The sequence below is a fragment of the Rattus norvegicus genome, chromosome 8 (genome assembly GCF_021556685.1).
Source record: "Rattus norvegicus strain SHRSP/BbbUtx chromosome 8, alternate assembly SHRSP_T2T, whole genome shotgun sequence".
Lineage (NCBI taxonomy): Eukaryota > Metazoa > Chordata > Mammalia > Rodentia > Muridae > Rattus > Rattus norvegicus.
Window position 1 is genome coordinate 96,878,844 of NC_141541.1, and position 22,568 is coordinate 96,901,411.

A 22,568-nucleotide genomic window follows, 5' to 3' on the forward strand; every position below is an offset into this window, starting at 1 on the left:
GTTTCAATAAAACTTTATTTACAAGGACATAAAGTCAGATCTAACTTACATGTTATAGTTTAGACAATAGTTACTAGCTCAAACTTACCCCTAGGATCATGGTTTACAATGGGCATGATTGTAAGCAAGGATTTTAGAATCTTGTCACATACACATAATCACTTATATCAACTCTCAAACCTAACATTTCATGGCTATAAATTCTCTGAAACACCTCCCATAGAAGACATGATGTCCAGTTTCCTCTCGTGGATGGGAATGTCTTCTATGACTGCTTATCCAATAGAGCACAGCAAACTGGAGGATACTCTGGGCTGTTATTGGCTGCCAACTTCTACTTCTGGTTTAGGAGACCATTTGCTCATGGAATCCATGCTGCGAGGACATTAAGAGCAAACAAAGCTTGTGGAGCCACCCCAAACTGAGTTTCCCACCTGTTCCTTAAATAAGTTCCCATGAGATCTTCAACGGATTCTGCTGTTTGTTGTCCAGATGTAGATCAGGGGAGATTTGAAGGTCCTGAGCAATGGCCAAAGTAATCAATAAAACAGCCTGTGTCCCTAAGGACCCAAGTAGAGCAGAGACACCCCTCCTAGTCCACACACCCACTCACCCTAACCTATGTCCAGCATGGCCAATCTGCATCTAAAGTATATATGGAAATTTGGCATAGTCCAAAACATAGACAAGTTAAGAAAATGAACCACTCTGAACACATTACAGCAAGACACTTAGATTCAAGAAAAGGAAAGAATCCACGGTATTGCGTGGGACAAATCATGGGTGTTCCTTCGTTGACTTACTGTGAATCAAAGCTCTCTATGATCTAAAGCTTCCCTAAGTGCAGATAATTTATACGGCTGAGTTTATATGGAGCTGAATAGATGCACTTGGAGAAATGAGGCTCTTTCCAGAGCTGGCATTAAAGAAAGCAAATAGGCAGACATTTAGCCCTGTCTGAGCAGTTGGAAGGGCTTCTCCACTCTCCACTGAATTTGGTGTCTAACACTGGCAGTGACTTCTCTGGAGCGTGGGGTTTCAGGCCAGAGTTTCTCTGTGTAGTCCTGGCTGTCCTGGAACTCACTCCATAGAATAGGCAGGCCTCAAATTCAGAGATCCACTTGCCTCTGCCTCCTGGGTGCTGGGATTAGAGGTATATACCACCTTTCATTTTTAAAATTATATGTATATGAGTGTCTGCACATATATGGGTGGGCAAATATGCACATGTGAGGGCAGATGCCTGTGGAGTCCAGAAGAGGGTACTACATCGCCTACAACTGGAGTGATGTCACTGTAAGCCATGCTGCGTCAGTATCAGGAACCCACCCTGAGTCCTGTACAAAAGTAGTAACCACCAAGACATCTCTCTGACCCCTACTTCTATTTTAAATCAATTTAGCGCCCTAGTATATACATAAAAAATATGAGACGGCTTATATTTTAGACTCCTGTCAACAAACCATAACCCCAAACCAAATTAATTCTGCTATTTATTTCCTTATGTTTGTTGAACTAAGAATGGTTTTCCCATTTGTAAATGGTTGGAATTAAATGAAAAAAATGGTAAGTAAAAGTGTACAAAATTTACATTTCAGTTGTCTCTGGTGTTCTGGAATATAATGATACACAAATGATTGACAGATGTCCATGGGTGCAACCGAGAACATATTAGTGCACAAAGTCTAAAATAATCTCACTATTGGACCTTACAAAACAGCTTGCTGACATTGCTTGAGACCAATGTGCGTCATTAACCCTTTGTCCCAAGTTAACTTATCAAATAATGACCCCCATAACAAACCCTCCAGTGCCAGCACAGTAAAAAAAAAAAAGCAGAGATGGTGTAGCCTAGGGAACATACTAAGCAGAGATGGGGTAGCCCAGGGAACATAATGCTCAGGGAGTGAGTTACTGTGAATGGTCTCAGGGAATGATCAGAGCAAGTGACAATACAGCACTCAAAGCATTATGGGTGAGAGCCGCTAGTCACTAGGGAGAAGGTTATTGGCCCATGGATGCAACTTGGAGTAGAGATTTTTTTTTAAAAAAAAGGAAAATATAAAACAAAAATTTAAATGTCCCTTAAATTACTCTCAATTTGTAAGCATATCTGGTGGCTTTAGTCTTTTCTTAAAGCAAAACTAACTGATAAAATGTGTCATGTGTAGAGTCTTTTTTTTTTTTTTAATTCTTGAGGAAGAACTCTGAAGGATAAACATGTCATTTCATCCCAGGACAACATGTCCAGATTGGTGAAATTTACTAATTTAGCCCTACATTCATATAGCTTTGGATGACTTACCCTAAGCCTGTTCCCTCAGTGAAGAGAAGGTTACTGTGGCTCCTGTGAGTAATACTGGGCCCCCTCCTCTTTACCTGCTATTTTGTGGGGAGGGAGTGACTCACTTTGGACCTCCATGAAGTAGAAACAGCAGGAAAACACTCAGCAACTTCAAAGACTCCTCACTTGGGCCTTGAATTTGGCTTCAGTGAGCCTCGGGGGAGCGGAAGGGGGAGCAGCTGCAGATTGGAAAAAAACCTTTGTTCTTCTATCTTTCTCCAACTAGACATCAGCCTAGATCTGTGGCCTAGACAGTTGGCACACACTGCCACACTTGGAACCAGGCAAACTGACTTCTAGATTTGTTCTTGGTAATCTTCATGTCTAAACATTTGGAGAAAGCTTCAAAGTAACAATAATAATTCAGGTACTTTTACTAAAATAATAACGAAGATTTGGCATCTATTTGTGGAGATAAGGAAGGAAATTGCTAAGGAATACTCTTCTTCTCCAACCTCTCTTCAGACACAGCCCATGTTTTTTGCATGAAACACCCTCCAACCCAGTGTCTGCTCTCACCGAGCCCCATCACAATAATTGTGTCCAACGAATCACTCAGCCACAGCCTCTCTAAAGAACCCTGAAAGGGGCTGGAAAGATAGTTCAGAGATTAAGAGCACTGACTGTTCTTCTAGAGAACCCAGGTTCTGTTTGCAGCTGGCATGAACCCGCATGGCAGCTCACAACTGTCCAGAGCTCCAGTTCCAAGGTATTGGACACCCTCATGCAGACATACATGCAGGCAAAACCCCAATGCACTAGAAATAGAAATAAATTAAAAATGTTTAAAACCTGAAAGGGGCTGAAGAGCTGGCTCAGGAGCTGAGAGCACTTGCTGTTCTTGCAGACGACCAAAGTTAGGTTCCCATCAACTCCCTAGCAGCTTACAGCTGTCTGTAACTCCAGGACCAGCGGGATATGGCTCCCTCTTCCAGCCTCCCTCAGCACTAGGTCCGTCAGCACCAGGTATGCACACAGTACATATACAGATGCGGGCAAAACACTCGTGCACATAAAACAAAAATAAATCTTTAAAATATCCAAGAATCTTGAGAAGACTCCAAATGCAAATTCCTAGCAAAAATAAATAAGCTAGTAAGCATTTCAAGCCATCAAGAAGTTTAATAAGGACAATGAGAAGTAACTCCCTCAAGTGAGATGAATGTTTAAGATGATATTAAAAGCTGGTCTTAATCATGAATGACACAAAATGCACATGTAGAATCTAGTGATGAAAAGGGTACGTTTTTAGGACTGGAAAAAACTGGCATAACCATAACCCCTGGGTCATCTGTCCTAAGGAGTCAATGGCAGAATCAATCACCTTTTAGTCAATGGCAAACTCCATCTAGTGACACCTCAGATCCTTCCTCGGGATCTTTCTGCCATCCTCATTCTCCCTAGAATAGGAACCAACAGAATAAGAAGGTGGAAGCTCACAGGAAAGCTTTTGAAGAACTCAAGTCCTGTGTGTCTAAGGTTGTCTCTTTCTGCAGCTGCAGCCCTGAGAACTCTGATTACTTGATCTCCCTAAGCTCCTGCTTTATCTCCTCATTCTCAGAAACCCAGTGTCACGGGCACTCCCCCCATGAGCTAAAGCAAACACAGAATTTATGATCTTTCCTTACTGGTACCATGGTCTTGGCTGCTTTATCCAATTTTGATTTTCCACATAGAGAGTAAATCCTGTCCTCCACCTTTGGCTAGGTGGTCACTGACTTTTATAATGAAATATGGATCCATTGACCAAGCTCTTCAGATATGAAATTTGTGCAAGTCCTCCATCTAAATCAGTTGCTGCTTTAAATGAATACAGGCTGACACTGAAATCTGCCCAACGCTACAGAAAGAACGTGAGCACCTGTAATCCATTCCAAAATATGCTCATTTGACAATGCAGTTATTGCTGTGGGTGGAACCGTATCCCACAGAGTGATACGATGATGTCCTACTTCAAAAAAGGTACAGAATTCGATCACTAAGCTAGTTTGTCAGTGTACACAAACCCTTCACAAAACATGATTTGCACAACTGTAGCAGATAGATCGGCGTGTACATTCAATCAAAAAAAAAAACACATTGTGGGCTAGGAAAGGTGGTAATGTGCTTTAGATATTTTCACTATAGAATCACTGGATTTCCTATATATTATATTTAAATATATACCATAATTTATATTGCATACCACTGACTGACAGCAAACCAAGCAAGCCATTAAAAATTACTCAAAACATCAGAGAAGAACTAAATTGACCCTAAATAGCATCCAGTGTGACCCGCTCTAATTATCTAGTATGTTACAATACCCTAGATCTTCTGCTTGGCTTTCAACATAAGCTGCACAGTAATTGTATAGGAACAGTTCTTTTTAACGCAAGCAAGCAAGGTCCAACACATCTCAATTAAATCAAGAAGTTGAGGGTAAATCTTCATGTTGTTACATTTGGAAACCTCTTTTAGAGGTTCTAAAGTAGAGCTAGAGTTGATAGCCAATGACTCTGGTTCATTGGAAGAGACTTTCCAATGTCCAAAATTCTCAAGTGGGAAAAGAGCGACACCAAGGTGCCCAGGGTAGTCCCAGTAGCTATAAAAACTGGTTCTGTTTGTCATTGTTCCAGCAACCAGACTTCCCACAGAATACTCCTGAATCACCAACTCCTACTTTCCACTGTTAGCATTTTCCCCATCACACTTTTTCATAAGTTCAGCCTGGAAGACCATTACTCTTCATGAGAAAATGTCTGATAGAGATCTGAGACCATCAAAGCTCAACAGTGCTAAGTGTGCAATTACTAAAGCAAACTCTTCGCTTACACCGTGCCTATGCTGAAGCCTGTGCCAGGTCACCCAAGGCTGATGGGTTTTCTCTATGAAACATCGTTAGAATTTTTTTGTTAGAGTCATTCTAAACATCCTCATGAGAAAATCTGGAAGCTCCATTTCAGTGTTTTCATTTCTCCAGCTGAATTCATAAAAAAGTAAAGAATCCAAAATAATAGTCCTTAAATATACAAAATTTTCAGTCTCTTAGACACATTGAAGATCTGCTAACCACCAACAGATGTGTTATATAGTGGTTTTCTTTGGACAAAAATTTAAGCTATTTACTCCCCAAAGCCTTCTTGCTACTTTAAAGTGTCAAGAGCCCAGTGCATAGTTCATTTTAGTTTCCATGGCTATTTAAAATATGATTGCGGTGGCTTAGCACATTTTCCCATGAAACCTGTCTCCTGGGGATGGGCCCTTCTGTCCTCCTTTTTCTTATTTCTGCCATTCACCCAACAATGATATTATCTGACAATTATGATACAAGGCTACTGAGATGGCTTGGTGGATGGAGGTACTTGCCACCAGACCTTAACAATCTGAGTCTATCCCCAGAAACCATATAAAGGTGAAAGGAGAAAACTAATTCTGCAAAAGTGTCCACACACACACACACACACACACACACACACAAACACACAAACACACACACACTCATGATACACACTCATGCACAGACACTCATGCACACACATGCACACACACACGCACACACACACATGCACACATACACACTCATACACACACTCATGCACAAATACACACTCATTTACACACACTCATGCATACACACTCATGCACATACACACTCGTGCACACTTACACACTCATGCACACTTACACACTCATGCACACACGCGCATGCATACACACTCATACACACAATCATGAAAACACACTCATGCACAGACACTCATGCACACTTACACACTCATGCACACACATACATACTCATACACACACTCATGCATACACACTCATGCACAGACACTCATGCACACTTACACACTCATGCACACACATACATACTCATACACACACTCATGCATACACACTCATGCACAGACACTCATGCACACATACACACTCATGCACACACACACACACACACTCATGCACACATGTACCAATAAGAACAGAAGAAATAAGAAAGATAACAGAAAGCTCAGAGGCAGCAGCAGCCATCTAGTTGGAATGCAATATTGACCTTATTTAGTCTTCTGAAGAGAGTTATGGCTTAAGGGTCCTTTCATTTTTGTTGGTAGAGAACTAAGCTTTCAGCCTGAACTGAAGCTTCCCAGCACACTTCTTCACTCAGGCAAGGATGCAGGTGCATAAGACAAGATTAAATTCAAGTTGAGTCGCAAGCTTCTGGACATTGTTTTCATGAAATAATCCTGCAGCCAACCCACCTAATGAAAATCAGATCTCATTTGGAGCTGGGAAATTTGCTTTCCTGGATGAAACTAAATTGGTCCCATAAGATCTATTACTCCAAGAAGTAAAGGTCTCATCAACGCAGCACTAAATGAAGTGGTCAAAGGATTTTGCCAAAATGCCTAATTTAAAAAAAACAAAACTATAAATCTTGGAAAGGGATTGGTAGCAACCGGTGGGGAGTAGGGATAAGAGGGACAAGAATTTAATCAGAATATATTATATACATGCTTAAATGTGTCAAAAAATAAAATAAAATGTCCTTTCAGAATTCAACTCATGTTATGGAACATATTGGGAAAGGTGCTTAATGAGTTTTAGGAATGCCTGGTTCTTGAGCAAATAGGCTGCTAACAAACAGGAAACTTTGCAGCTCAGTCAGAACTCTAAGGAATCAGGAAGGATATCTGGAAGACCTGGAAAATTCACACCAAAGGAACAAGGCCTCACATCAGTTCTGCTTTCAATCACAAGTATTGATGCAACGTAACACATACGTGTTTTGAATATTTTAAGTTTTTCCCTTTTGCTACCAAACAAAGAGGTAAAAGCCAGAGTCATCTCTCTTTTAGTTATCAGACCAAGTATGTGATGAGCACATAGCAGATGTTCACTAAGCACCTTAGTTTGCTCTCTACTGCTATGATAAAGACCTTGATCAAATCCAACTTAATAAGGAAAAGCTTACATGACCTGATCACGGTCCATCACTGAGGGAAACCAAGACAGGAATTCATGCGGGGCAGAAACCTGGAGGTAGGAACTGAAGCAGAGACCATGGAGGAGTGTTCATTACTACCGTGCTCGCCATGGCTTGCTCAGACTGCTTTGGTTATACACCCCAAGACCAACTGCCCACAGGTGACATCATCCATAGTGAGCTGGGCGTTTCCCCATCAATCATCAATCAAGAAAATGTACCTGCAGACTCGCCTACAGTCAAACCTGATAAAAATGTCTTCTTCATTGAGGTTTCTTCTTCCCAGATGGCACTAGCTTGTGTCAAGTTGACCAAAATAACTAACCATTACTCTCAGTATAGTGTTGAAAAGCAAGTGGATGAGAGAATGATTTTGAACCTTGAACTCAGTTGACCAAGAAGCCACAGTAATAAACACACTATTCTGCTTCTTGAAACTTCTCAGTTTGTCACCAACATCAGTGTTTTGTTCTTCACAAGCACACAGTTAATCCCCCATTTTTTTCAGCCTCTCTTGTATCAGATGTAGCCTTGTAGTAGTAGAATATGAGATGCAGTGGCTCAAGCCACTTCCATACCGTACTCATGAAATTGTCTATGCTTGAACTTCCAAAGAACTGAAAGTCTGTGCCATGCTTTCTAAAATAATGTGACTGTTGGGTAAACCACAGAATTGAAAAGAAGGGAAGAAAAAAATAAGGCCGGCTAAAGGGTAAAAGTTGCAAGGGAAAATGTGCTAAGCCATCTAAAACACGTTTTAATTAGCCACACTGGGGCAAGCACTACATGAACTATGCTTGAAGCTTAAAGGTCACATGTGTGCTCGCAGATGCGCATAAGCTTGAGCTATAAATGACACTGAAGACTTCTTACCAGGCCAGAAGATTATTACCACACTCTTACAGAATAGAAGGCAGAGGGACTGAAATTAATCAGAGACAGTAAGGGAACATTAGGAATCTGAACTGCTCCCTCCCCCCCCCCAAAAAACCCCAACAGCTTTAATGAATGTGAGAGGGTAGATCTGTAACTTCTCCCATGGACCATGTCTACATGGTCTGGAAATGAAGTCCTGATCAACCAAATCCACACAGCAATCAGCTCTCCCAGGATGCCATTTTCTAGAACCCTTCTTGTATTTATTGTCTCACCCCAAAAGCTCCATGATACCTGCCAGCATATGTTATGATAGCACATCCACTCAGAATGACTCTCTTAGACCTGCCAGCACTATTTGCCTTCTACTGGCTACTGTGGACTTTTGTCAAACAATGCCACATAGCCTTTGATGAATAGATTTCCAACAGTGACATAGAATAAAGTTCAGGCAAATCCAAAGGTCTTCTTCATTGAAAATTTAAAAACACAACCAAATACTGTAGATGATTGACAAGAGGCCACTAATCGCTTTTATTTGTTGATTATATAAAATGTATACATTTTAGTGTTTATAAAGAGAACTATGGAATTCACTTAAAGTTATATACAATAATGAAATATTTCTATAACTTACAGTGAAACCCAAGGTGACCGGTATGATTCAGAAATCAGAATGCTCATGGGCTAGAGATGAGGCTGAATTGGTAGAGTACTTACCTAGCATGCATGAAGTCTAAGTTTGATCCTCAGAAGCACATAGTACTGAACATGGTGGTGCATGCAAGCTGGTGTGGCCATTCTAAGATCAAATAATATCTAATAATAACAAAATAGACTTCCAGCCAAAAATCATCAAAAGAGATGGGGAAAGAAATCTCATACTCGTCAAAGGAAAAATCCACCAAGATGATGTCTCAAATCTATGCCCCAAACACAAGGACACCCAAATTTGTAAAAAGAAGAAACATTAAGAAAGCTTGAATCATACATCGAACCTCACACATTGATAGTGGGGGACTTAAATACCCCACTCTCACTAATGAACAAGTCATGTAGACAAAAACTAAACAGAGAAATAATGAAGCTAACAGACATTATAATCCAAATAGACCTAACAGATATATACAGAACATTTCACCCAATTACAAAATAGTATACCTTCTTCTCAGCATCTCACAAAACTTTTTCTAAAACTGACCACATACTTGGTCACAATGTAAGTCTCAACAAATACAAGAAAATGGAAATAACCCTCTGTATCCATCTTATCAGACTTCCATGAATGAAAGCTGCATTTCAACAACAGAAAGCCTACAAACTCATGGAAACTGAGCTCCACTTAATGATTGCTAGGCCAAGGCAAAAATAAAGGAAATTAAAGGCTTCCTAAAACTCAATTAAAAAGAGCGTACAACATACCCTAACTTATTAGACACAAGGAAAATGGCGATAAGAGAAAAGTTCATAGAAATTAGTGTCTTCATAAATAAACTACTGAGATCTCATGCTAGTGACTTAAAGCCCTAGAGCAAAAAGAAGCAAACACAACCAAGAGGGGCAGACTGCAAAAGAAGTAATCAAACTGAGGCTGAAACAAATAAAATAGAAACAAAGAGAACAATACAGTGAATCGATGAAATAAAGAGTGGGTTCTTTGAGAAAAATCAATAAGATAGATAAACCCTTATCGAAACTAGAAAGCAGAGAGACAATAACCAAGTAGCACTCCTCAGCTGAAGGTGTAAGGACCCAAAGCCCAAGATCATCTCAGCAACATAGAAGTTTAACCTCGTCCTGGACTGGCTGAGACACCATCTCAAAGAAAGTTTTTTTTAATTAATTTGAGTGTTTCTTTAATTTCTTTCTTTTTTTTTTTTTATTAACTTGAGTATTTCTTATATACATTTCGAGTGTTATTCCCTTTCCCGGTTTCCGGGCAAACATCCCCCTCCCCCCTCCACTTCCTTATGGGTGTTCCCCTCCCAACCCTCCCCCCATTGCCGCCCTCCCCCCACCAGTCTAGTTCACTGGGGGTTCAGTCTTAGCAGGACCCAGGGCTTCCCCTTCCACTGGTGCTCTTACTAGGATATTCATTGCTACCTATGAGGTCAGAGTCCAGGGTCAGTCCATGTATAGTCTTTAGGTAGTGGCTTAGTCCCTGGAAGCTCTGGTTGCTTGGCATTGTTGTTCATATGGGGTCTCGAGCCCCTTCAAGCTCTACCAGTTCTTTCTCTGATTCCTTCAACGGGGGTCCTATTCTCAGTTCAGTGGTTTGCTGCTGGCATTCGCCTCTGTATTTGCTGTATTCTGGCTGTGTCTCTCAGGAGAGATCTACATCCGGCTCCTGTCGGTCTGCACTTCTTTGCTTCATCCATCTTGTCTAATTGGGTGGCTGTATATGTATGGGCCACATGTGGGGCAGGCTCTGAATGGGTGTTCCTTCAGTCTCTGTTTTAATCTTTGCCTCTCCCTTCCCTGCCAAGGGTATTCTTTTTCCTCATTTAAAGAAGGAGTGAAGCATTCACATTTTGATCATCCGTCTTGAGTTTCGTTTGTTCTAGGGATCTAGGGTAATTCAAGCATTTGGGCTAATAGCCACTTATCAATGAGTGCATACCATGTATGTCTTTCTGTGATTGGGTTAGCTCACTCAGGATGATATTTTCCAGTTCCAACCATTTGCCTACGAATTTCATAAGTCGTTGTTTTTGATAGCTGAGTAATATTCCATTGTGTAGATGTACCACATTTTCTGTATCCATTCCTCTGTTGAAGGGCATCTAGGTTCTTTCCAGCTTCTGGCTATTATAAATAAGGCTGCAATGAACATAGTGGAGCACGTGTCTTTTTTATATGTTGGGGCATCTTTTGGGTATATGCCCAAGAGAGGTATAGCTGGATCCTCAGGCAGTTCAATGTCCAATTTTCTGAGGATCCTCCAGACTGATTTCCAGAATGGTTGTACCAGTTTGCAATTCCACCAACAATGGAGGGGTGTTCCTCTTTCTCCACATCCTCGCCAGCATCTGTTGTCCCCTGAGTTTTTGATCTTAGCCATTCTCACTGCTGTGAGGTGAAATCCCAGGGTTGTTTTGATCTGCATTTCCCTTATGCTTAAAGATGTTGAACATTTCTTTAGGTGTTTCTCAGCCATTCGGCATTCCTCAGCTGTGAATTCTTTGTTTAGCTCTGAACCCCATTTTTAATAGGGTTATTTGTCTCCCTGCGGTCTAACTTCTTGAGTCTTTGTCTATTTTGGATATAAGGCCTCTATCTGTTGTAGGATTGGTAAAGATCTTTTCCCAATCTGTTGGTTGCCGTTTTGTCCTAACCACAGTGTCCTTTGCCTTACAGAAGCTTTGCAGTTTTATGAGATCCCATTTGTCGATTCTTGATCTTACAGCGTAAGACATTGGTGTTTTGTTTAGGAAATTTTTTCCAGTGCCCATGTGTTCCAGATGCTTCCCTAGTTTTTCTTCTATTAGTTTGAGTGTGTCTGGTTTGATGTGGAGGTCCTTGATCCACTTGGACTTAAGCTTTGTACAGGGTGATAAGCATGGATCAATCTGCATTCTTCTACATGTTGCCCTCCAGTTGAACCAGCACCATTTGCTGAAAATGCTATCTTTTTTCCATTGGATGGTTTTGGCTCCTTTGTCAAAAATCAAGTGACCATAGGTGTGTGGGTTCATTTCTGGGTCTTCAATTCTGTTCCATTGGTCTATCTGTCTGTCTCTGTACCAATACCATGCAGTTTTTATCACTATTGCTCTGTAATACTGCTTGAGTTCAGGGATAGTGATTCCCCCTGAAGTCCTTTTATTGTTGAGGATAGCTTTAGTTATCCTGGGCTTTTTGTTATTCCAGATGAATTTGCAAATTGTTCTGTCTAACTCTTTGAAGAATTGGATTGGTATTTTGATGGGGATTGCATTGAATCTGTAGATCGCTTTTGGTAAAATGGCCATTTTTACTATATTAATCCTGCCAATCCATGAGCATGGGAGATCTTTCCATCTTCTGAGGTCTTCTTCAATTTCCTTCCTCAGTATCTTGAAGTTCTTATTGTACAGATCTTTTACTTGCTTTGTTAAAGTCACACCGAGGTACTTTATATTATTTGGGTCTATTATGAAGGGTGTCGTTTCCCTAATTTCTTTCTCGGCTTGTTTCTCTTTTGTATAGAGGAAGGCAACTGATTTACTTGAGTTAATTTTATACCCAGCCACTTTGCTGAAGTTGTTTATCAGCTTTAGTAGTTCTCTGGTGGAACTTTTGGGATCACTTAAATATACTATCATATCATCTGCAAATAGTGATATTTTGACTTCTTCTTTTCCCATCTGTATCCCCTTGACCTCCTATTGTTATCTGATTGCTCTGGCTAGAACTTCAAGAACTATATTGAATAAGTAGGGAGAGAGTGGGCAGCCTTGTCTAGTCCCTGATTTTAGTGGGATTGCTTCAAGTTTCTCTCCATTTAGTTTAATGTTAGCAACTGGTTTGCTGTATATGGCTTTTACTATGTTCATGTATGGGCCTTGAATTCCTATTCTTTCCAGGACTTTTATCATGAAGGGGTGTTGAATTTTGTCAAATGCTTTCTCAGCGTCTAATGAAATGATCATGTGGTTTTGTTCTTTCAGTTTGTTTATATAATGGATCACGTTGATGGTTTTCCGTATATTAAACCATCCCTGCATGCCTGGGATGAAGCCTACTTGGTCATGGTGGATGATTGTTTTGATGTGCTCTTGGATTCGGTTTGCCAGAATTTTGTTGAGTATTTTTGCGTCGATATTCATAAGGGAAATTGGTCTGAAGTTCTCTTTCTTTGTTGTGTCTTTGTGTGGTTTAGGTATAAGAGTAATTGTGGCTTTGTAGAAGGAATTCGGTAGGGCTCCATCTGTTTCAATTTTGTGGAATAGTTTGGATAATATTGGTATGAGGTCTTCTATGAAGGTTTGATAGAATTCTGCACTAAACCCGTCTGGACCTGGGCTCTTTTTGGTTGGGAGACCTTTAATGATTGCTTCTATTTCCTTAGGAGTTATGGGGTTGTTTAACTGGTTTATCTGTTCCTGATTTAACTTCGATACCTGGTATCTGTCTAGGAAATTGTCCATTTCCTGAAGATTTTCAAGTTTTGTTGAATATAGGTTTTTATAGTAAGATCTGATGATTTTTTGAATTTCCTCTGAATCTGTTGTTATGTCTCCCTTTTCATTTCTGATTTTGTTAATTTGGACGCACTCTCTGTGTCCGCTCGTTAGTCTGGCTAAGGGTTTATCTATCTTGTTGATTTTCTCAAAGAACCAACTTTTGGTTCTGTTGATTCTTTCTATGGTCCTTTTTGTTTCTACTTGGTTGATTTCAGCTCTGAGTTTGATTATTTCCTGCCTTCTACTCCTCCTGAGTGTATTTGCTTCTTTTTGTTCTAGAGCTTGTAGGTGTGCTGTCAAGCTGCTGACATATGCTCTTTCCTGTTTCTTTCTGCAGGCACTCAGCGCTATGAGTTTTCCTCTTAGCACAGCTTTCATTGTGTCCCATAAGTTTGGGTATGTTGTACCTTCATTTTCATTAAATTCTAAAAAGTTTTTAATTTCTTTCTTTATTTCTTCCTTGACCAGGTTATCACTGAGTAGAGCATTGTTCAATTTCCAAGTATATGTGGGCATTCTTCCTTGATTGTTATTGAAGACCAGTTTTAGGCCGTGGTGGTCCGATAGCACGCATGGGATTATTTCTATCTTTCTGTACCTGTTGAGGCCTGTTTTTTGACCAATTATATGGTCAATTTTGGAGAAAGTACCATGAGGAGCTGAGAAGAAGGTATATCCTTTTGCTTTAGGATAGAATGTTCTATAAATATCCGTTAAGTCCATTTGGCTCATGACTTCTCTTAGTCTGTCTACATCTCTGTTTAATTTCTGTTTTCATGATCTGTCCATTGATGAGAGTGGGGTGTTGAAATCTCCCACTATTATTGTGTGAGGTGCAATGTGTGTTTTGAGCTTTAGTAAGGTTTCTTTTACATATGTAGGTGCCCTTGTATTTGGGGCATAGATATTTAGGATTGAGAGTTCATCTTGGTGGATTTTTCCTTTGATGAATATGAAGTGTCCTTCCTTATCTTTTTTGATGACTTTTAATTGAAAATTGATTTTATTTGATATTAGAATGGCTACTCCAGCTTGCTTCTTCTGACCATTTGCTTGGAAAATTGTTTTCCAGCCTTTCACTCTGAGGTAATGTCTGTCTTTGTCTCTGAGGTGTGTTTCCTGTAGGCAGCAGAATGCAGGGTCCTCGTTGTGTATCCAGTTTGTTAATCTATGTCTTTTTATTGGGGAGTTGAGGCCATTGATGTTGAGAGATATTAAGGAATAGTGATGAGACACCGCCGGACCCTGAAGGAAACAGACCGGATAAACAGTTCTCTGCACCCAAATCCCGTGGGAGGGAGAGCTAAACCTTCAGAGAGGCAGACAGGCCTGGGAAACCAGAAGAGACTGCTCCCTGCACACACATCTCGGACGCCAGAGGAAAAAGCCAAAGACCATCTGGAACCCTGGTGCACTGAAGCTCCCGGAAGGGTCGGCACAGGTCTTCCTGGTTGCTGCCGCTGCAGAGAGCCCCTGGGCAGCACCCCACGAGCGAACTTGAGCCTCGGGACCACAGGTAAGACCAAATTTTCTGCTGCAAGAAAGCTGCCTGGTGAGCTTGGGACACACGGAAGCAGAATTTCTCTAGAACCGGGCACGTTCTGTGTTTACCGGAAGTCCCACACCCGCGGATCCCGGCCCGCAGCAGCTCTCTGCTCCCAGACCCGGTGAGAGAGAGACCCAACCGCCTGGTCAGGTGGGCACTCCTGAGGCTGCAGAGCGGAAGAGACCACCAACACTGCTCACCCCTGCCCACATCCCCGGCCCAAGAGGAAACTGTATAAGGCCTCTGGGCTCCCGTGGGGGAGGGCCCAGGAGCGGCAGGACCCCTGCCGGAGACACCGCCGGACCCTGAAGGAAACAGACCGGATAAACAGTTCTCTGCACCCAAATCCCGTGGGAGGGAGAGCTAAACCTTCAGAGAGGCAGACAGGCCTGGGAAACCAGAAGAGACTGCTCCCTGCACACACATCTCGGACGCCAGAGGAAAAAGCCAAAGACCATCTGGAACCCTGGTGCACTGAAGCTCCCGGAAGGGGCGGCACAGGTCTTCCTGGTTGCTGCCGCTGCAGAGAGCCCCTGGACAGCACCCCACGAGCAAACCTGAGCCTCGGGACCACAGGTAAGACCAAATTTTCTGCTGCAAGAAAGCTGCCTGGTGGACTCAAGACACAGGCCCACAGGAACAGCTGAAGACCTGTAGAGAGGAAAAACTACAAGCCCGAAAGCAGAACACTCTGTCCCCATAACTGACTGAAAGAGAGGAAAACAGGTCTACAGCACTCCTGACACACAGGCTTATAGGACAGTCTAGCCACTGTCAGAAATAGCAGAACAAAGTAACACTAGAGATAATCTGATGGCGAGAGGCAAGCGCAGGAACCCAAGCAACAGAAACCAAGACTACATGCCATCATCGGAGCCCAATTCTCCCACCAAAACAAACATGGAATATCCAAACACACCAGAAAAGCAAGATCTAGTTTCAAAATCATATTTGATCATGATGCTGGAGGACTTCAGGAAAGACCTGAACACACTAAGGGAAGCACAGGAAAACATTAATAAACAAGTAAAAGCCTACAGAGAGGAATCGCAAAAATCCCTGAAAGAATTCCAGGAAAACACAATCAAACAGTTGAAGGAATTAAAAATGGAAATAGAAGCAATCAAGAAAGAACACATGGAAACAACCCTGGATATAGAAAACCAAAAGAAGAGACAAGGAGCTGTAGATACAAGCTTCACCAACAGAATACAAGAGATGGAAGAGAGAATCTCAGGAGCAGAAGATTCCATAGAAATCATTGACTCAACTGTCAAAGATAATGTAAAGCGGAAAAAGCTACTGGCCCAAAACATACAGGAAATCCAGGACTCAATGAGAATATCAAACCTAAGGATAATAGGTATAGAAGAGAGTGAAGACTCCCAGCTCAAAGGACCAGTAAATATCTTCAACAAAATCATAGAAGAAAACTTCCCTAACCTAAAAAAAGAGATACCCATAGACATACAGGAAGCCTACAGAACTCCAAATAGATTGGACCAGAAAAGAAACACCTCCCGTCACATAATTGTCAAAACACCAAACGCACAAAATAAAGAAAGAATATTAAAAGCAGTAAGGGAAAAAGGTCAAGTAACATATAAAGGGAGACCTATCAGAATCACACCAGACTTCTCGCCAGAAACTATGAAGGCCAGAAGATCCTGGACTGATGTTATACAGACCCTAAGAGAACACAAATGCCAGCCCAGATTACTGTATCCAGCAAAACTCTCAATTAACATTGGTGGAGAAACCAAGATATTCCATGACAAAACCAAATTTACACAATATCTTTCTACAAATCCAGCACTACAAAGGATAATAAATGGTAAAGCCCAACATAAGGAGGCAAGCTATACCCTAGAAGAAGCAAGAAACTAATCGTCTTGGCAACAAAACAAAGAGAATGAAAGCACACAAACATAACCTCACATCAAATATGAATATAACGGGAAGCAATAATCACTATTCCTTAATATCTCTCAATATCAATGGCCTCAACTCCCCAATAAAAAGACATAGATTAACAAACTGGATACGCAACGAGGACCCTGCATTCTGCTGCCTACAGGAAACACACCTCAGAGACAAAGACAGACACTACCTCAGAGTGAAAGGCTGGAAAACAACTTTCCAAGCAAATGGTCAGAAGAAGCAAGCTGGAGTAGCCATTCTAATATCAAATAAAATCAATTTCCAACTAAAAGTCATCAAAAAAAGATAAGGAAGGACACTTCATATTCATCAAAGGAAAAATCCACCAAGATGAACTCTCAATCCCAAATATCTATGCCCCAAATACAAGGGCACCTACATATGTAAAAGAAACCTTACTAAAGCTCAAAACACACATTGCACCTCACACAATAATAGTGGGAGATTTCAACACCCCACTCTCATCAATGGACAGATCATGGAAACAGAAATTAAACAGTGATGTAGACAGACTAAGAGAAGTCATGAGCCAATTGGACTTAACGGATATTTATAGAACATTCTATCCTAAAGCAAAAGGATATACCTTCTTCTCAGCTCCTCATGGTACTTTCTCCAAAATTGACCATATAATTGGTCAAAAAACGGGCCTCAACAGGTACAGAAAGATAGAAATAATCCCATGCGTGCTATCGGACCACCACGGCCTAAAACTGGTCTTCAATAACAATAAGGGAAGAATGCCCACATATACGTGGAAATTGAACAATGCTCTACTCAATGATAACCTGGTCAAGGAAGAAATAAAGAAAGAAATTAAAAACTTTTTAGAATTTAATGAAAATGAAGATACAACATACTCAAACTTATGGGACACAATGAAAGCTGTGCTAAGAGGAAAACTCATAGCGCTGAGTGCCTGCAGAAAGAAACAGGAAAGAGCATATGTCAGCAGCTTGACAGCACACCTAAAAGCTCTAGAACAAAAAGAAGCAAATACACCCAGGAGGAGTAGAAGGCAGGAAATAATCAAACTCAGAGCTGAAATCAACCAAGTAGAAACAAAAAGGACCATAGAAAGAATCAACAGAACCAAAAGTTAGTTCTTTGAGAAAATCAACAAGATAGATAAACCCTTAGCCAGACTAACGAGAGGACACAGAGAGTGTGTCCAAATTAACAAAATCAGAAATGAAAAGGGAGACATAACTACAGATTCGGAGGAAATTCAAAAAATCATCAGATCTTACTATAAAAACCTATATTCAACAAAATTTGAAAATCTTCAGGAAATGGACAATCTCCTAGACAGATACCAGGTATCGAAGTTAAATCAGGAACAGATAAACCAGTTAAACAACCCCATAACTCCTAAGGAAATAGAAGCAGTCATTAAAGGTCTCCCAACCAAAAAGAGCCCAGGTCCAGACGGGTTTAGTGCAGAATTCTATCAAACCTTCATAGAAGACCTCATACCAATATTATCCAAACTATTCCACAAAATTGAAACAGATGGAGCCCTACCGAATTCCTTCTATGAAGCCACAATTACTCTTATACCTAAACCACACAAAGACACAACAAAGAAAGAGAACTTCAGACCAATTTCCCTTATGAATATCGACGCAAAAATACTCAATAAAATTCTGGCAAACCGAATTCAAGAGCACATCAAAACAATCATCCACCATGACCAAGTAGGCTTCATCCCAGGCATGCAGGGATGGTTTAATATACGGAAAACCATCAACGTGATCCATTATATAAACAAACTGAAAGAACAGAACCACATGATCATTTCATTAGATGCTGAGAAAGCATTTGACAAAATTCAACACCCCTTCATGATAAAAGTCCTGGAAAGAATAGGAATTCAAGGCCCATACCTAAACATAGTAAAAGCCATATACAGCAAACCAGTTGCTAACATTAAACTAAATGGAGAGAAACTTGAAGCAATCCCACTAAAATCAGGGACTAGACAAGGCTGCCCACTCTCTCCCTACTTATTCAATATAGTTCTTGAAGTTCTAGCCAGAGCAATCAGACAACAAAAGGAGATCAAAGGGATACAGATCGGAAAAGAAGAGGTCAAAATATCACTATTTGCAGATGACATGATAGTATATTTAAGTGATCCCAAAAGTTCCACCAGAGAACTACTAAAGCTGATAAACAACTTCAGCAAAGTGGCTGGGTATAAAATTAACTCAAATAAATCAGTTGCCTTCCTCTATACAAAAGAGAAACAAGCCGAGAAAGAAATTAGGGAAACGACACCCTTCATAATAGACCCAAATAATATAAAGTACCTCGGTGTGACTTTAACCAAGCAAGTAAAAGATCTGTACAATAAGAACTTCAAGACACTGAGGAAAGAAATTGAAGAAGACCTCAGAAGATGGAAAGATCTCCCATGCTCATGGATTGGCAGGATTAATATGGTAAAAATGGCCATTTTACCAAAAGCAATCTACAGATTCAATGCAATCCCCATCAAAATACCAATCCAATTCTTCAAAGAGTTAGACAGAACAATTTGCAAATTCATCTGGAATAACAAAAAACCCAGGATAGCTAAAGCTATCCTCAACAATAAAAGGACTTCAGGGGGAATCACTATCCCTGAACTCAAGCAGTATTACAGAGCAATAGTGATAAAAACTACATGGTATTGGTACAGAGACAGACAGATAGACCAATGGAATAGAATTGAAGACCCAGAAATGAACCCACACACCTATGGTCACTTGATTTTTGACAAAGGAGCCAAAACCATCCAATGGAAAAAAGATAGTATTTTCAGCAAATGGTGCTGGTTCAACTGGAGGGCAACATGTAGAAGAATGCAGATCGATCCATCCTTATCACCCTGTACAAAGCTTAAGTCCAAGTGGATCAAGGACCTCCACATCAAACCAGACACACTCAAACTAATAGAAGAAAAACTAGGGAAGCATCTGGAACACATGGGCACTGGAAAAAATTTCCTGAACAAAACACCAATGGCTTATGCTCTAAGATCAAGAATCGACAAATGGGATCTCATAAAACTGCAAAGCTTCTGTAAGGCAAAGGACACTGTGGTTAGGACAAAACGGCAACCAACAGATTGGGAAAAGATCTTTACCAATCCTACAACAGATAGAGGCCTTATATCCAAAATATACAAAGAACTCAAGAAGTTAGACCGCAGGGAAACAAATAACCCTATTAAAAAATGGGGTTCAGAGCTAAACAAAGAATTCACAGCTGAGGAATGCCGAATGGCTGAGAAACACCTAAAGAAATGTTCAACATCTTTAGTCATAAGGGAAATGCAAATCAAAACAACCCTGAGATTTCACCTCACACCAGTGCGATTGGCTAAGATCAAAAACTCAGGTGACAGCAGATGCTGGCGAGGATGTGGAGAAAGAGGAACACTCCTCCATTGTTGGTGGGATTGCAGACTGGTAAAACCATTCTGGAAATCAGTCTGGAGGTTCCTCAGAAAATTGGACATTGAACTGCCTGATGATCCAGCTATACCTCTCTTGGGCATATACCCAAAAGATGCCCCAACATATAAAAGAGACACGTGCTCCACTATGTTCATCGCAGCCTTATTTATAATAGCCAGAAGCTGGAAAGAACCCAGATGCCCTTCAACAGAGGAATGGATACAGAAAATGTGGTACATCTACACAATGGAATATTACTCAGCTATCAAAAACAACGAGTTTATGAAATTCGTAGGCAAATGGTTGGAACTGGAAAATATCATCCTGAGTGAGCTAACCCAATCACAGAAAGACATACATGGTATGCACTCATTGATAAGTGGCTATTAGCCCAAATGCTTGAATTACCCTAGATCCCTAGAACAAACGAAACTCAAGACGGATGATCAAAATGTGAATGCTTCACTCCTTCTTTAAATGAGGAAAAAGAATACCCTTGGCAGGGAAGGGAGAGGCAAAGATTAAAACAGAGACTGAAGGAACACCCATTCAGAGCCTGCTCCACATGTGGCCCATACATATACAGCCACCCAATTAGACAAGATGGATGAAGCAAAGAAGTGCAGACCGACAGGAGCCGGATGTAGATCGCTCCTGAGAGACACAGCCAGAATACAGCAAATATAGAGGCAAATGCCAGCAGCAAACCACTGAACTGAGAATAGGTCCCCTATTGAAGGAATCAGAGAAAGAACTGGAAGAGCTTGAAGGGGCTCGAGACTCCAAAAGTACAACAATGCCAAGCAACCAGAGCTTCCAGGGACTAAGCCACTACCTAAAGACTATACATGGACTGACCCTGGACTCTGACCCCATAGGTAGCAATGAATATCCTAGTAAGAGCATCAGTGGAAGGGGAAGCCCTGGGTCCTGCTAAGACTGAACCCACAGTGAACTAGTCTATGGGGGGAGGGCGGCAATGGGGGGAGGGTTGGGAGGGGAACACCCATAAAGAAGGGGAGGGGGGAGGGGGATGTTTGCCCGGAAACCGGGAAAGGGAATAACACTCGAAATGTATATAAGAAATACTCAAGTTAATAAAAAAAAAAAAAAAAGGAATAGTGATTATTGCTTTCCGTTATATTCATATTTGGATGTGAGGTTATGTTTGTGTGCTTTCATTCTCTTTGTTTTGTTGCCAAGACGATTAGTTTCTTGCTTCTTCTAGGGTATAGCTTGCCTCCTTATGTTGGGCTTTACCATTTATTATCCTTTGTAGTGCTGGATTTGTAGAAAGATATTGTGTAAATTTGGTTTTGTCATGGAATATCTTGGTTTCGCCATCAATGTTAATTGAGAGTTTTGCTGGATACAGTAACCTGGGCTGGCATTTGTGTTCTCTTAGGGTCTGTATAACATCAGTCCAGGATCTTCTGGCCTTCATAGTTTCTGGCGAGAAGTCTGGTGTGATTCTGATAGGTCTCCCTTTATATGTTACTTGACCTTTTTCCCTTACTGCTTTTAATATTCTTTCTTTATTTTGTGCATTTGGTGTTTTGACTATTATGTGACGGGAGGTGTTTCTTTTCTGGTCCAATCTATTTGGAGTTCTGTAGGCTTCTTGTATGCCTATGGGTATCTCTTTTTTTAGGTTAGGGAAGTTTTCTTCTATGATTTTGTTGAAGATATTTACTGTTCCTTTGAGCTGGGAGTCTTCACTCTCTTCTATACCTATTATCCTTAGGTTTGATCTTCTCATTGAGTCCTGGATTTCCTGTATGTTTTGGACCAGTAGCTTTTTCCGCTTTACATTATCTTTGACAGTTGAGTCAATGATTTCTAGGGAATCTTCTGCTCCTGAGATTCTCTCTTCCATCTCTTGTATTCTGTTGGTGAAGCTTCTATCTACAGCTCCTTGTCTCTTCTTTTGGTTTTCTATATCCAGGGTTGTTTCCATGTGTTCTTTCTTGATTGCTTCTATTTCCATGTTTAATTCCTTCAACTGTTTGATTGTGTTTTCCTGGAATTCTTTCAGGGATTTTTGCGATTCTTTCAGGGATTTTTGCGATTCCTCTCTGTAGGCTTCTACTTGTTTATTAATGTTTTCCTGTGTTTCCCTAAGGGAGTTCTTCACGTCTTTCTTGAAGTCCTCCAGCATCATGATCAAATATGATTTTGAAACTAGATCTTGCTTTTCTGGTGTGTTTGGATATTCCGTGTTTGCTTTGGTGGGAGAATTGGGCTCTGATGATGCCATGTAGTCTTGGTTTCTGTTGCTTGTGTTCCTGCG